This window comes from Macrosteles quadrilineatus, unplaced genomic scaffold (genome assembly GCF_028750875.1).
Source record: "Macrosteles quadrilineatus isolate MER2022 unplaced genomic scaffold, UCM_ALF_1.0 Scaffold_9__3_contigs__length_116548681, whole genome shotgun sequence".
Taxonomy (NCBI): Eukaryota; Metazoa; Arthropoda; class Insecta; order Hemiptera; family Cicadellidae; genus Macrosteles; species Macrosteles quadrilineatus.
Genome location: NW_026542602.1, coordinates 15,631,696 through 15,648,578, shown reverse-complemented (window position 1 = coordinate 15,648,578; position 16,883 = coordinate 15,631,696). Strand labels below are relative to the sequence as shown.

General features: G+C 35.5%; 1 long non-coding RNA gene across 1 annotated transcript; it reads left to right on the top strand.

The window, feature by feature from the left end:
• The first annotated feature begins 6,831 nt into the window (after window positions 1–6,831).
• LOC129001998 (uncharacterized) lies at window positions 6,832–15,507 on the top strand. The gene is made up of 3 exons (XR_008491520.1): window positions 6,832–6,950; window positions 9,693–9,846; window positions 15,311–15,507. It is a non-coding gene; the product is annotated as an uncharacterized LOC129001998 (long non-coding RNA).
• Window positions 15,508–16,883: the final 1,376 nt, after the last annotated feature.

The following is a 16,883-nucleotide window of genomic DNA, read 5'->3' as shown; positions in this document are numbered from 1 at the left end:
TGTGTTCCTGAGTTTTTTCAGGAGTTTTTCGCCGAAGGGGAGGGAATTGCTTATTTTAAGCATCCTTGTATACGGGACAACCCTTGTAATTTGCCGGGTGTTTTCCGGAGCACAATACACAGGTTGGAGGCTCTGATATGGGCTTAGGACAGACTTTAGTGTCATGATTTTGTGTGCATTTTACACAACGAAAGTCGTTGTGACAGTAGGATCTGGTGTGGCCATACTGTTGACAACGTTTACATTGAACAACTTCTTTTTTTCTTTCTAGGTGGTTCAAATGAAACCTTAGCATTTAACAAAAACTGGATCTGAAATATATCCTTGTTTTGAGCGTTAGGTTCCAAATCTACAAAGAAAATAGACATGGGTTTCTTAGTGAATCTATTTTTAAGATTAGTAAGGTTTCTTACCACATGTCCTTTTTCTTCGATTGCAGCTTTAATGTCATCAACACTTGTTGAGTAGTGCATGTCCTTCAAAACAACGCTGTAAGCTCGTTCTTGCTTAAGCTGGTAGGTGTGGAAGCTTACGTTCAATTCCCTTAGACCTTTTACAATTTTTCTGTAATCATCAGATGACGATGGAAACAGTTTGATTCTATCTTGACCAAGACACTTGTATGTATATCCAGTATTGGTAACCAAGGCATCCAAAGCTCTGACCATTGGTCCAATATTTGTTACTCCGGGAAGGAAGATTGGTGGAGGTTTGGCCTCCTGCTTAGGCCGGGGCCACACTTGTAATTTTCAACCAGCGAGACTGTTTTTTGCGTTTTCACGTGCGACGCACGTGAAACAGCTTGCCCGTGGCCACACTCATCTTACGAGATAGGTTTTTCGGGCAAACCAGCGAGACTGATAGAGCATGCCACACTGGCAATAAAAATCGTCCGTGTCCGTGATACGCACTCCCCCCCCCCTTCCACGCTCTCTGTACAGGTTTAAAACTAGAAACGTCCGTGGAAAAAGTTCAGCGAGATAAGATGAGTGTGTTCACTCCCATAAGCCGCAATGCCCCGCGACTAGTTTTACGTGCAACGCCCGTGGGATGTTAGTAGAGAATACACGTGCAATTCCGTTTGTCAGTCTCGCTGGTAAAACCAGTGAGACTGACAAACGCGTTCACGGACGTTTTTACTCTAGTGTGGCCTGCCCCATATACCGTAATGTATCTCTCAAACCCACGGGTAACGCCCGTGGAAAAAATTCAGCGAGATAAGATGAGTGTGGCCCCGGCCTTTAGTCGTCTGCCGTGCCGGCACTTCATCGTCCATTTGGTCGTCATCCTTTGAGTAAAGAGAGTCATAGCTGTTTCGAAGGGGGATGGAGTCTATATGATTTGTTACACGATGACGTTTTTGCACATGATCTGGGGATGAAGCAATATTTCTCTTGACATTTCGTGATTGGACAATTTGCCAGGAATCATTGGTATTACCTTTATCCAACTCATTAGCGTCAGAGAGATTTTGGTCGTTTGAACTTTCCTTGGACAAGGATGAGCTAGGCCGATAGTAATCATGTTCACGTGTGTGAAAGCTTGTTGCCATGGTAACAAAATAAAATAACTAACCTAAGAAACAAACTGGACAGTCACTAACTGAATTAGTTTATAAATGTACGATTTCACAAAAAACACACGAACCTTTAGTATTTACATATTGAAACGGATATAAACAATTGTTTTAACACAAAAAACTAGTTACTTTTTAAAGCAAATCGTAAGAAAATCAAAAAATATCACTAAGAAAATTCACATACATGTTTGCTTAAGTTCATTAGCTGAATCTATGTTTCAAATTAAATATATTTGTTTAATTTTTTGTTTTCCGTTTTTATAATGAATGGAGTAACTAGACAGGGTAGGGGAAGACCTGCAAGACGTTGAAGAGTATCCAGTAATTTTTTTCTTTTCCTTTTTTATAATGAGTGAAGTAACATACCACAACCACAAGTAAGACGAACTAAAAGAACTGTTTTTACATGATTCTAACTTCATAAAAAATATAAGGCAATACAACAGTGCAATGACTTTTGCGTAGAGCTTTCCGCTACACAAAAAGAGTTTCTGGGAAATGGGCCTTACTGTTTTAAAATTCGGGGACATAGATATATTTCTGACTTACTACCGCGAAATGGGGAGTTGCCTATTCATATGGACAGGACAATAAATTGTGTCTAAATTAGGGGCTATGGCTCCTACAGGCCACTAGTAAACAATATCTGTCTTGAATATTATTTTAAATCAAATAATTATTAATTAAACCGTATATGTTGTCAAGATAGACTTCATATTAGTTATATGACAATAGCCCTTTTATTAATTACTACACAAACTTCATCGATATAAATGTCTCATTACCAACACCATACAGCTAATGTAGGATTCGTCATAGGCTTCGTATGGTAACTCTTAAAATAAGTGACACTTTTAATTCCATAGTTTAAGCATTTAAATTTACACTCTTACCATTGATTGTAAAAAAGCTGTAACACAGCTAATTATGATTGGTTTTAGAAACAAAAGTCAAGCTTGATTTTAAAACAAACCATTGGGTTTAATTGAATCAGTTGGGTAGCTAAACAGAGCCCCCAGATTAATTGCAATGTACTAGAGGATAATTAATAAAATGTAAGTTATTTTAAAATATGGGTATAAAGGCTTAACCAAGTAACCAACATCAGAGCACTTGAACGTAACCTTACGCATGATTGCCGTGCGGTTCCGGCATTAGAATAGACCGCAGTATCCCTCGCAGGTGGTCAAGTAGTCAAGTTTTCTCCTCCGGGACCCTAAAGTAACAAGACCCAGAAACACGGTAGTAAAAAGTCCAAGTCTAAATTCCACAAAAATTCACTGCCACTTTCTCCAAATAGTTCTTACCAAGTTCCAAAAATTTCACTAAGTAGGGCCTATCAAAAACCTTTTTTTTAATCTGAGTTTTAAGAAGGGTATTTGAAAGCATTTAATTATGTAGTCTAAACAATATTTCTTCAGCTGAACAAGACTTTAAACAGCCATTACCACAGTACATGATCAAAAACAATTAATTTTGAGGAAAGATTGCTAGCAGGACAGAAATATTAAAGTGACAAATATCACAAATTAAGACAAAAGCTTTAATTTACCTGGTCCAGAGTGGCCAAGAGTAAAAGTAAACAACAAAACATTCAAATTAAAACAAATAAAAATACTACAAAATCAGCTTTAAACGTTCTTCAAAAAACTTTCTAGGCTAGCGTGACAACACATGTATTTTTGTAAATAACTCCAAAAATTACAGAAAGCATTTGCTCGGAATGGTCTTAAAAGCTGGGGGAAATATTCCAGCAACTTTTCCAGACCATACCAAGCCTTAAATCAAAACTCGAGGCCGGTGGGTCTTCAGGTTACCCATGCCACACCTGACTGAAAACTAAGCAAAAAAAAAAACGTGGTGCAATCGGTTGAGATGGTCACCAACAAATGACAATATTCTGTGTTATGTGATAAATCAATCAGCTGTTTGCTATGATAATGGATTGGTTATCTATCTATACTATTATAAAGAAGAGGTGGTGTCTGTGTGTGTGTGTGTTTGTATGAGCTAATCTCAAAAACTACTGAACCTACTGGGCTCAAACTGCACACACATGAAGCTACAGTTCCGAGGATACATATAGAACTATTCCCGCTTCGATATTGTCCTAGGGCTCTGCCCCGTGGGCATACAAAAATTTGAGGTGAGAGATTTAAAAGTAAATATTGATTGATGGTATCCATGGTAACAAAGAACAAACCTACAAAGTTTAAAAATGTAAACAAGCAGAACTAACAACTGTCAAATGAATTTTGATTTCTCAATTCCACACAGCTGGTTCAAACATATTAAATACTGCACGAATATTAGAACAGAGAGGGTAAGGATTATAAATTTAAAATAATGATGTCACTAGCCCGAATGTAAACATTATTTAACATCACCTAAATGGAGCTGTCAAACCATATGTTAATGTAATTTCATTAGTGTATGATTCTTTCAGTTACTTCATTTGTTTATGTTTATGATCTATTATACTGAGTTTGTACTAATATTTGTGAAATGCTGTAATAATATTTTACAGGGAATAATTCGTTGTAAAATAAATCATTAAAGAAATAATTAAGATTCTATAATCATTGCCAGGCCATTATCCTGAGTTTTATGAGGTTTATATTTTTGATTTATTTCTGTGTAAACAGCAATATAATCCCCCTGCTGCAGCAAGTCTATAGACTGAGTGTTATGTTAGCCTTATGAGTATTCATATTAAGGGAATAAAAGAATTTTGTCAGCCGTTTCAACTGTACAAGTTGGTTCTATGATATTAAATAGCATTAAAAGTAAGGCTTACCAACAGGGTGCAGCAATATTATGTTTTTTGCATTTATTACAACAGGCTAATTTGAACCAACTAGCAACAAAAGGTTGTGGTACACAATGAGAACTTTACTTTTTCCATGGTTTAGGTGCAGTTGTAGAAAATTAGGGCTATGGTAGATGTGTGCTACACTATAGGATACCGTATAAATTTAAGACCAAATTTCCTTAAACCGTGTCCTCTCCCGTAACTGCAATAAGCGTTTTATACTTCTATGCCAACCCCGTACGAAGGACGGGTACTCTGCTAGTGATTAATATTCATCCCAATACACTAGTAAACTCTAGTGAGATGGTCCTGGACTTCAAATGACTTAATCTATTTGCTTTGCTTCAAACTTTCATCACATGGGAAGTCTATTCTGTGTATAGTCAATGATGGTGACATGCTCACGAGGTCACATAAGGGGACAGGGACATAGAAGGTCAGTACAATTAAAAGCAATGGCAGATCAGAACACAACAATAAAGAAAAATTTCATTTGTGTAAGACAAAGCTCCGAATTCCCTAACCCCAAAACCAGAAGCAGAAATGACACCCGGCATGGACTTAAACCCATTCAGGATAAGGAGCTCACGTATGAGCCGTTCCCATAGGTTCGCGCCCGGTTTCTTACTCCAAGTGCCAAAATCCATGACCACTCTCGGGAACTCTGCCAGCTTTATAAACAGTATTTATTTATTTAGTCCAACGAAAGATCGCACATTTACAATGTGGATATAAGGTAACCATGTGGTATAAACATGCATGTTAACAGAAAAACTTCACATAACAAGATCAACATCGGTAACAGGAATCTGATCTTGACTAGGGTAGAGAAAGCAACAAATGTGACAATGAGGCACAAAATAACGTATGAAAAACAATAAGAACAATAACAATGAATTTTTAGAGCATAAGAAAGTGTAAAATCCACCAACATAGGTTTTTAACCTAAGGTGGTTATTGTTTTTTTCTTTTTTCATGTGTGTATTTTTGTGTTTGTTTGTTGTGTGAAAAAACAATAAAGATTTCTAAAAAAAAATTACAATGGTAAGCTAGTGTTCAACATTAGAAACACAGGAATGCATGCTCAACAACACAGACTAAAACTGTTTGAAAAAAAAACCACTATTCCGGTTTCAAACTTTTTCCAGGCACTACCAAAACAACTCCAAAACACAAAACATCCAAAAAATCTCAAAATTCAAAACATAAATCAAATCTTTCCTGACAAAAAATGGTTTTTGTGATATGAAAGATTTTCTAAATTTCACAAAACAGAGCTCTTTGGCCTAGAATGTGATTTTTATAAAAGTTATTTTTTATAATTATTGCTACCCTATTGACCTGTCCAATTCCTGCCTCTGGACTACGGACGGAAACTACAAGTACAGTATATAAGTAAGTAACTAATAAACATTCAATACAACAATAACAATATAGTAACTCTATAGCGAAATTGACAAAAACCGAAATAGTTGTGAAAAATAACAATAAATGGTGATAGCTTTATAACAAAAAAGTAAAGCACAGGTAAGCTTGACACCGAAGGAATTAATATAAACAAAATATTGTCGAAACTACCGTGTCACCTACATAATAAAATAGACACAAAAACAAGCTTCAGGTTTTACATTGGGACGAGAAGTCTATTTGTGTTAGGTACAAAAGTAGACTCTTCGTCCTTTTGTAAAATCAGAAACTTATTTGTTTTGTTTCTAGTTCATATTTAAGTCACTGATCGCATTATAGTAACGACGAAATGTTGTTTCTCTTATTTTATGGTTCATTTTGTGATTTATGATTTTGTTATATCACCACCAATTGAGATGGGGACGTAACCTGGGTGCGTATATAAACCCAAATATGAGTGAAGTATGAATGCAGAATAAAGTGTGATGATCCGTGTAGCTTTTTGTTACTGACTGTGATCAGCTGTTTCATTAGCCAGGATTAGTTTAAAGCTCAGGCTCAGGAACAGCTTGCTGGGTCCAATTTCAAACCATCAAAAAGCTACGCACTTTTCTCATTATCGAACCGGTTATTAAACATGAGGACAAGCTATTTTTGTAATTAAATCGTTCTTTTTGCTTAAACTTGTATTGAATGGCTGAAATAGTAAGAAGAAAATAAATTGTCAAAATACGCCCCTAGTTTGCGGCACCAGACGGAAATAACATTAACATTTCCTTTATTTATCTCATGCGCAAGGACATACACTTAGTATGTTTTATCCATGGTAAGAGGATGACAATTGACAAATCTACTGTGGGAGTATGTTTAATCTATCGTCTCTATGCTGTTTTATCCACGGCCGCCTTTAAAGGTGGCCGTGGTTCTATCTAACGAAATATGTGCTGTGGTGGTAGACTACATGACACCTTGTCAAGCCTGCAAAAAAGCACATAAGAAAGAAGAAACCTGGTCGGTCTGTCGGTCATCTGATCATATGGTTTTAGTTTTAGTTAGATTGATTCTACCCTACCGTTTTCGTTTTGCTAACATTTTGGTTGGAGTCTGCGTATTTTTGTCTCTCACCCCACAGCACGAAAAGAATCAGCCAAGGTGACATAGTAGATAATTAATATTTTTATTTAACTATCAATTTATGGTTCATCAGAAATATGTTGATTGCTAATGTTTTAAAATCATTACTCTCATTTTAAGGTTATACGAAGAATAGGCTAGTCCAAAAATTAGAATTTACTTGGCTCAGCCGTTACACTGCGACCTTCAACTAAAAATCTTTCTGTTCTTAGGCTATCATCAAGTAATTTTTAATAACACACTATTCGTACCTTTTACTTCTTGAGGTATTGTTTTTATATTATAAATGTTTGCCTAGGCCTAGCAAGTAAATCCAAGCTAGAACGCTAGAACATGAGCTACCCTAGGGCCACTCGGAAAAAAAATTTCATTTGACCTCTTAGCCTAGTTTGTAAAAATGTCTTTCTTTCAAGCTAAACTAACTTAACTTATAGGCTTCCTAGTAAAAATTAAGGCGCTGATGCATGTATGAACATTCTGTAACATACAATTTTATTTTCAAATGGTAGGCTACACTTACCAGTACCGGTAGGCCTACTCAATCCTTCCCGGACGGGTGATGGATATATCCACCAAGTCTTTGGCGATAAAGGACGGGTGGCTGATGTATCCACTTATGGTTTTTGATGTTCCGGACGGGAATTGGATATCCCTCCGAGTGTCCCTTGTTTTGGCCTTAATGTCTGCCTATTTTTTGCTCATTTGCAAGGTTTTATTAAAACGGATCTGAGAAGCTTGAAAACAATGTTAATTATAGGCCTACTGTTCTATATACCATTTTGTTTGAAAAATCATGGGCTTCAATATTATACATAGGCCTAAAACATAAGGAACATTTGTTTCAAAAAAAATTTTTTAGATAAACATTTTTTTGGAAAATTTAAAAAAAAAATAAGTTTGCGCTCAATGAAATTTTATAAATTATAGGCTTATAAATATTTGAAAATAGCCACTTTGTTCTAAATTTTATGATGATTAACTTACAAATATATAATAATATAGGCTAAGGAAGTAGATTTGCAAATAAATAAGTTATGGGCAAAAAACAGATTTCCGTACATAGCGTTTCTGCTAAGAATGCATAGCCTAACCATAGCTAGGAATCTGGCTGATAATTTACATCATTATCACTACCTACTTCTTCAGGATCATCAACCAGCCCTTCAAAATCACTTAAATCTTCTTATAATGCACCACGTATATTACTACTTTTGATTTTTAACATTAAAACAATGATAAACGTAATAAAACACATCAGTCATCGGTCCGAGGTTAACCAAGCTGTTTACAAATACGCACGTCAGCTGTCTGCTACAATATTTTCAGAACTAAAATGAAAAGTGCTTAGAGACAGACCTCCGGAGAAAGCTCTGAATCTGTCAAATAAAACGATACCTAACTCGATCCAGTTCAATCCGATTTTGTAAGTCATAGAGCCTTCGCCGTAAACAGTGTTTTTGTGAGTCGATGCATCGACACAAAACACTACACAAAGTGTGTTATGTGTCGATGCATCGACAAATAACATTCGGAGGGTTAAATCGCCTTCTCTTCAGACAGACTGACAAGTGCTTGAGCAGTAACCATATGTTTCGCGGTACCAAGGCGCCACTTTCCTGCTCTCTCCATGGCTGCGCTCTCTCCCGCACCTACCCCTCTCCCGCGCACCCTTCACCTCTCCTCCCCTCCCCCTCGACGTTTCGCGCTCAACATTACGTTATCTTTATTTATTACCTAACGTTCTCATCTTCAAAGCGGAAACCACCAAAAATTGTGGAAATATATGAAACTACTTTCTTAAGGCACGGAGCACATTGCACACATAGTAACAAGAAATGAAGTGTTATGGATCTAACTTACTTCGGTTGAATTGAAACTGAAACAATAAATTATCTTATCTAGGCATGTGGGAAAGGCAGGTCGGGTAAGTTTTGTGGGTTCATGGCTGAATTACAGTAAGTGTTTTAAAGTTAGGTTAGATTAAGAAGACGGTAAAGTGTAGGTTATTGGGGATCGGGTTTTATTGAAGTTACACCTATGTTGTTTTTTATCTTTTGTAATAGTTAAATGACGAGACGATAAAAAAAATTCAAGCATTTTTTAAATTGTCTCGTCGTTTGATAACTCATTCCAAAAGATAAAAAACTACATGAATGTAACCTCAATAAACAACCCGATCGCCTACAACCTACACTTTAACTTACTTAATCTAACCTACCTTCCAAGAACTTAATGTAGTCACGAACCCTCAATAAGCCCATCCTGACTTGCCCATATGCCTTTTCTCTTATGAAACCGATTCATGAAACCAACAGCAAGTTTGGTTAGCTGTGTTAGTTTAGAACAGTTTTATTAATCAAAACATAAATAGCATAAAAAATCATATAGTATAAGATAAGGGCCACGAACTTTAGTCATGTGGCGATGATTGTCTGCAGCCAATATGTTTCTTGCATTAAAAAAACATAACACTGACCTTATCTCACATGCGGCGGTAGATTCAATCATTCAAAATAATTGTGTATAAACACAGCAAAGTGTACACATCAGCTACAGAACTGCTAGTGGCGGTGTTCTGTTCACAAATTATGCCAGTAAGTGGCAAGGAGCCTGGTTGCCACGTGATCAGAGAAGCTATACACACAAACAGCTCTTGCTTAAAGAACGACCCTCGTTCGTCCAATGTACAAATATTTACCCATCTTTTGTCAAAACTACCAAAAATGGGTGTTCAATAAGGTTTTTTTTTTATTATTTTAGATGAGCTGCAGGAAGCTTGTTCCCTTTGTTACCCGCCAATTCTCCACCACAACTCGCAGACAAGCTGATGTTGTCCATCCTGGCTACAAGGAGTTAAAAGTAAAACAGGAATTGTTCCAGAAAGAAGATGGAGTTCCTGTTCATCTTAAGAAAGGTAGAGAAATATATTTAGGATTCCGCGAGATACATTTATGATTTTGCCGCGATTGCGGAAAAATGGTTTAATTCCGTCAATGCAGGAGATGTTCCCTAACCCAATCTCGCGACAGCAGGAGATGTACTGGGTTTGGTTGCTATCACGGTAGACGATGATAATGTTTCTGTAACCGTGGGAAGTATTAATGATTTTTCCACGGTCACGGAAGAGGATATAATATTCCCGTGACCTATGAAGATATTTAGGATATTGCTGCGATCATGGAAGATGATGGTGACATTTGGGTGCCAAGCCCAAGTGCAAGGTTAGGTGAAAATATCTGTGATAATGTTTATAAAGGTTTTTAGGTGAAGGGGGCCTGGTGAAAAAACTTTGTGGGGTGCCCATGGGTCCTTATCACAGCCACTGATTGGCTGAACATTACACAGTATAGGCCTATGCTTAAGACTCTGACCAAAGTGATATTAGCAAAACTGTTTTACTAGTTAGATAGTAACAAGAAGATTCCTGATTTACATCTTATTTAAATCAGTAGGAGTATTCTCATTGTGTGTAGACTGTAATGGGCCTTTCAAATAGTGTACCTAGTGAGGTCTGATTCATGTTTTAGATTATATCACTTATAAAATTTAATGTAAAAGTGACAGGCCTAACAGTAGACTTTCTTAACCCTTCGTCAGTCACACCAATGTTTTATGCAACCCGTTGCACATTTCGTGGTCTATAGATTTTATACATATTTAACACCATCTAAGTATTTCTCAACTAGTAAAAAAAAGTTGTCAGACCATACACATTCCTGTATCTATAGGCCTACTGTGCGAGCATGCCCGTCACACTGTATGTAATATTGAACTCAACGTTTTCTTTGTTGGGTAAAAAAGTTTGATTTATTTCTATATTTAATGGAATTACTAAACTTCAACTAAAATTTATTTCATACTAGTGTACCTATTGCTCGAATTCGAGCAATTGAGAAGCATTACAGGCGTTATTTTAAAACGAATAACGGTCATAATTTCCGATGACTTTATAAAAGTCGACTCAAAGATTATGGAAATACTCACGATGTACACAACAGTTAGATATAATCAAAACTGTTTGTAAATATGTTATCTTTTTTCAAAAGCTGATTTTGTTTTTTAGAATTTTCTATAAATGTTTCCCACTCATAGCCGCATTAGGTTCTCTATAATAACGATTATAAATGAAGAAAAAAAACCTTATATCTATTTCTTCTACTTGGTTGTGTTCTATGACTTTCTTATGTTTCCATTGTTTGCAAATCGGCTCTTTCAATGGTTGCTCAAGAAATGTAGCACAGTGTTAATTCAGTTGTATTTTTAGTAGGCCTATATCAAATTGTCCAGGATTTCTCGCTTTTTCCATTGTAGGCCTAATAATTACACCAACCCAAGTATCGTCTACAGCCTACGTACAATCTCCAAAAAGTGGTAAAAAAAGGCAGAAACCAACCCATACAATAGACATAAGTTAACTCCATAAGAAATAATTTTAAGTGTTACTGTGATGTTAGGATTTTCCACAGATTTGGCAATAGGACATTATATTGCTAAACATGACACGATGCGGAAGAATATTGATTTTAAAATTTTAAAAAACCATTGCAAATACTTCATTTTGACAATTCAGTAAATCACAATTTAAATATTAACAGCTGTTTCATTAAAAAGTAGTGTAAAATTATACATTATTGTCATAATGTAAACAAATCTGCCGAGGAGACTTTAAAGGCCACTGGGGCAGAGCCCCTAGGGAATTTACCACATTTCTCTATTGATGGCTCATCTACAGACCAAACCCTTTCTTTAGACACCTCTACCAAGTTTCTACGCCCAGCCGTTCTCTCAAATTAGCTGTCACAAAGAAAAACAGTTTCAAATTAATATATAGATTAAACTATTAACATTAAAAAAACACTTTTACCCTCCCTGTTGCAGTAAACCTAAGTACTTGCTAATGCTATTTAAATCTAGGGAATAAATGTGATCATTTTAAGGAGATATTATAGTGTAAATCCAATTAGGCAAATGGAAATTCGCTTAGTCTGCAGGTTTGCTGTGGCGGGGGTGTTTTATTTAAATGTTGGTGGCTCATTATAAGATTATTAAATTTACCAATTTTGATCAAAATATACCCAGCAATTAGTAAACTACCACAATTTAATTACACTCCAAGTTAAACATGGGAATTAAATTTGTAGTTTTTTTTTTTTTTTTTATCTATCTATCTATATATTAATAGGCAAGCATGTTTCTTTAAAACCTTTTTTCTCAGCTCGTGTGCATCGTAGGGAAAATCTACGCATACCGTTAGAAAGCTATTTTCCTGTAGGTGTGCAGAATCCCTTTATAAATTTAAATAGGCTCAAAGATAAGCGCAAAAAATGAGTTTAAAAATTTGGAAAAATTTACATGGATCTTATGCGTTGCCATGCTGGTGACGAAATAACAACGAAATATAAACAGAAAATCAAAACAAATGGAAGAAACTCCAATCACATGTTTTATTTACAGTGTGGGGTGAAACATTAACATAAGTGAGTACATTACATATTTTTGGTCGAGTTTCGACCACTGGACATTACTCGTATATTAATAATAGGCAAGCATGTTTCTTTAAAACCTTTTTTCTCAGCTTGTGTGCATCGCAGGGAAAATCTACGCATACCTTTAGAAAGATATTTTCCTGTAGTAAAGTTCCTGTAATTGCAGAATCCCTTTAAATTTTAAATAGGCTCAAATATAAGCACAAAAAATTAATTTGAAATTTTCAAAAATTTAACATGGGCTTTAGGGGTTGCCATTCTGGTGACGAAATAACAACCAAATATAAACAGAAAATCAAAACAAATGGAAGAAATTCCAATCACATGCTTTATTTACAGTATGGGGTGAAAATAGAGAAACCTGAACCTTAACATTCCATCTTTGACTATTAACAATGACTAGGTGAAACCCGTCAAAATCGACGGGTACTTTCAAGGCTTATGTTAATTCATCTAACTGCGATAAATTGGGTGAAATACACATATTTTGAGCATTTAGCATTGTTTAAAGGGTAATAAGTTAGTGCAAAAACAATAATGATTTTAATTGCGTTAGTTGCCAAATTTGGTTGATCATTCAATGATTAAAATATTTCCCCTACAGTATGTTACCGTATGTTATATGATATCTCTTCCTTTGGAAAAAACCTTTAAATAGTATTAGAATCGTATTGGTGGGTCTTTTGTAGTTAAACACTTCTGTGATTTCATCAGTGTAATATGATTTTATTTTAAAAGAAAATATTTTTTGGGGAGACATATTCTAACTTCAAAAGAAGGTATATCAGTTACAGTGCAAGTTTGATTTTTCCTTTGTCACGTCACGTCAGTTCATATCGTACTTCTATGCCAAGAACGAACCCTCTAGCATAGTTTTGAGAAATTTACTGTGTGGTTACTATTAAAGCTGGAATTCCTTGATATGGGGGATGTCAGTTTGTTGTCTCAGCCTTATCAATAACATAATGTTATCAAAATAATCTCTCTACGGAATGTTAGGTGTAGTGGAATACTTGAAGTGAAGTTGGCTTTTATTCTTGAACTGTTAGGGGCCTCCTTATTTATATGGTCTTGGCGGCTTCATTGGCAACAAATAATGCAAATGACATAGCAATGGGACATTTCGAAAAAACAAAAATACTGTAAATTGGCTGTTACGTATATATTGACGTTTACATATTGGTAATCAACGTATCTTATAAAGGATTATGTGATCTAGTTTAAAGGAATATGAACTTTCTGTCATGACAGTAGCTGCTTAAATCGTATTTTCTCTTTGTACCATATTTTGCAGCCAAAATGTAGTGTTATTTTCAATAATGTTACCAACCCAGTGCGCCAAAGTCCGTAATATAGGCAGGTGCAAATAATTTGTCAAGATGGGTACCATTTTAGGCAAGGTTTCTATGTTTGGATTTTATTAGACACGATAAGAGCAGATATTTCTACATAAATATTTGATATGTGTAGAATAATATGATAAAATGTAGGCAAAAGTGGTGAAAAAGGCAGACACCAACCCGTACAATAGATATAAGATAGTTCAATAAGAAATAATTTAAGAATTGCTGTGATAAAAGGATTTTCCACTGATTTCGTAATGGAACGTTATAGTACATAACATGACATGATAAAAAGGAAAATTAATTTTAAAATTAGAATATAACATTGCATATACTTATTTGGTACAATTCAGTAACTCCCAATAAATATGTGAAATATAGGCTAATTTAAAATGAACAGCTGTTTTATTAAAAAGTATTATTCACATGGCCAAAATGTAAACAACTCTGTGGAGGGTTCTTTAAAGGCTTCTGGGACAGAGCCCTAAGGAATTTTGCTTAGTTTTTCTTTTGATAACTCATGTACAGACCAAGACCTTTCTTTGGACACCTCTACCAAGTTTCTACGCCCAGCCGTTCTCTCAAATTAGTGGGGACAAAGTTTCCAATTAAATATTTAAATTTCCCCATGTTAATCTTATGGGAGAAAATCCAACTTTGATGGCCTGTGGGGCAAAGCCCGAGGATTTTTATTACAGGAATTGGTGAAAGGGGGCGTCTACACAAAAAATACTTTATTTTGACACGTCGTTTGTTAAAATCCGTCCATTATTAACAGAGGAGTAGTGTTTTGTAGAAATCGCCTTCACGTATTATATATAAGGATTCCATCCCCATGTTAATGTTGTGACAAGTTTTTTTTTTTTTTTTTTTTATTAAATTCGTCTTAGTTGATGTGAGCCACCAACAGACTGCACTGATCTAAATGACTAAATTTCTGTCGAATACACGATGGTTTTTACCAAGTCAAACTGTTTGAATGAGATATAGCAACTGTTATGACCCATCAACTTTGTCAGCAACAAAAAATAAGGAATAAAATAAAATTTAAGACACCTTCTGTGAATGGCTCACACAACTACATGTTTTTTAATAAAATAAAAATGGTGACAGCTGGTCCATATAGATGGGAAGTCTACCTCAGTATCCAATATTCAATATGTGTACGTTACATGTTTTTGGTCGAGTTTTCGACCACTGGACGACCACTAGTTTATATTAATATACGGTACCCAATGACATTCAATATACTTTTTTAGCTCTACAAAATGGTTTGGAAAGAAACTGCAATATTTTATTTTTGAGGGGGGAAATGGGAAACCCCGAAAACCCCCCATAAAATGTTTGAATGCCTAATATTTAATAGACACATAATAATAATATTAGCACATTAGCTACCAACTATACTCATCCCTCAGTTACAGAGTAGTGTGATGGTCGGTAGAGAACGTGTTAAATTACCGGTACGTGATTTAAAATCGAGCTAGGTGCGATTAGTATAAAACTTAGAAAAAGTACTGCTTTGGTATATTTGTGTTTTATTTTTCAGGTGTAGTGGATTCAATCGTTTACAGGTTCACAATGGGCCTTGGTGTCTTCGGAGTTGGTGCCAGTCTTTTTTCCTTCTACAAACTTGCAACCGGTCAAAAGTAAAAGATCTTCATCAAAAGATCGCCAATTGAAAAATAGGATAAATTATTACTTGTTAAATTTAAGAAAATAAAATTAATGTAGACCTAACGTAAATGGGAGTTTATTTACATTCTTTGAAATCATTAGGCCTAATTTGAGTTAGCATTTGTCCTTTTGTGTTCAATTAGTATATTAATATCTTACAAATTGCCATGAGTGACAAACAATGTAGGCCTATCCTACAAAGCTGCTTCAACTTGACTCTAGAAGAAAATATTTAATTTTTCATATCATGTACAGTGAATTATGTAATGGTCAACTTTTTAGTTTTTACCATGTAAAATGTTTTGGTCCTTGCAATTAATTTAAGTTAATATTCAAACAGTACTGTTGAGAATTATTCTTTTATATGTGGGCTAGTGGGACCTGTGACATTTCACATGAAGAAGATTGAACCATTGGCTATTGGATACTAAAGAATAGTATCAATAGTCAAAGATTGAACTGTCTACTTTAGTCCAGGCAACTTTTTAGCAGAAAAACACATTTATAAGCCAAATTCAGTACAGTTGTCGGGGAAGGGTCCTTAAAAAAAACATACTAAAAGTACTGATCACTGGGGGTGGAGCTAAGGGAGCTAGGGGGCTCCAAAGGTGACTGTACTCTTTCTTACCTTACATAAACCTAATCCTAACACGCTTTGTGAAACCAAAGTATGAATCACTACCATAGCCTTAATGTGATTTGGCGTGCAAGTCATGTTTTCTGAGTTCAACTACTAGGTCTGAGGGTTATGTTGGGAATACCAATGTTTTCATTGGATCTTCAACTTTGAACTCAAAAGAAACTCAAATTTGATAACGCGCTTTATGTTATGTTAATTCCCCTAGAGGTATAACTTTAATGGTGTTTAATTTTTCATGACATTTACTTTCTAAAGATAATTTGTGGAATAGTGTTTCGATAAATGATATGAATGGGTTAGTGGTAAGTGCTTTATTTAAAATATGTTGTATTTCAAATGATTACTTACATTTTATTATACAATTTAACTCTAACTAGTCTGAATCTCAATTGTTCAGTAAATATAAATAAAATGTATACAACACGCAGCACAAAGTGATTAGGGGATTAGGTCATGTAAGAAAAGAGTACAGTCAAGGTCAACATTTTGCACCACGGCCTATCTGGCGCACCAGCCAAGGGCGAGCAGTTTGCCTGCACCCAATTTGAGACTTTCTCCACAGTCACAGAATGCTGGTTGCTTTGTCCGTTGTCAAGGTGTTCGACCAATCACAATCTGGACCGGTTGGTCAGCTGATCAAGGGCTGCCTCATTTGAATAAAATTAGCTCATATCAGTAAACATCAGTTTCCACATAACTCTCATACACTCATAGTCCAATGCACCATCTCTCCTACCTTTATCGGATTTACACGATGCCAGTTGGCGAGACAATTGTCTTTGCCAATTGGCATCACAAGGTTTTG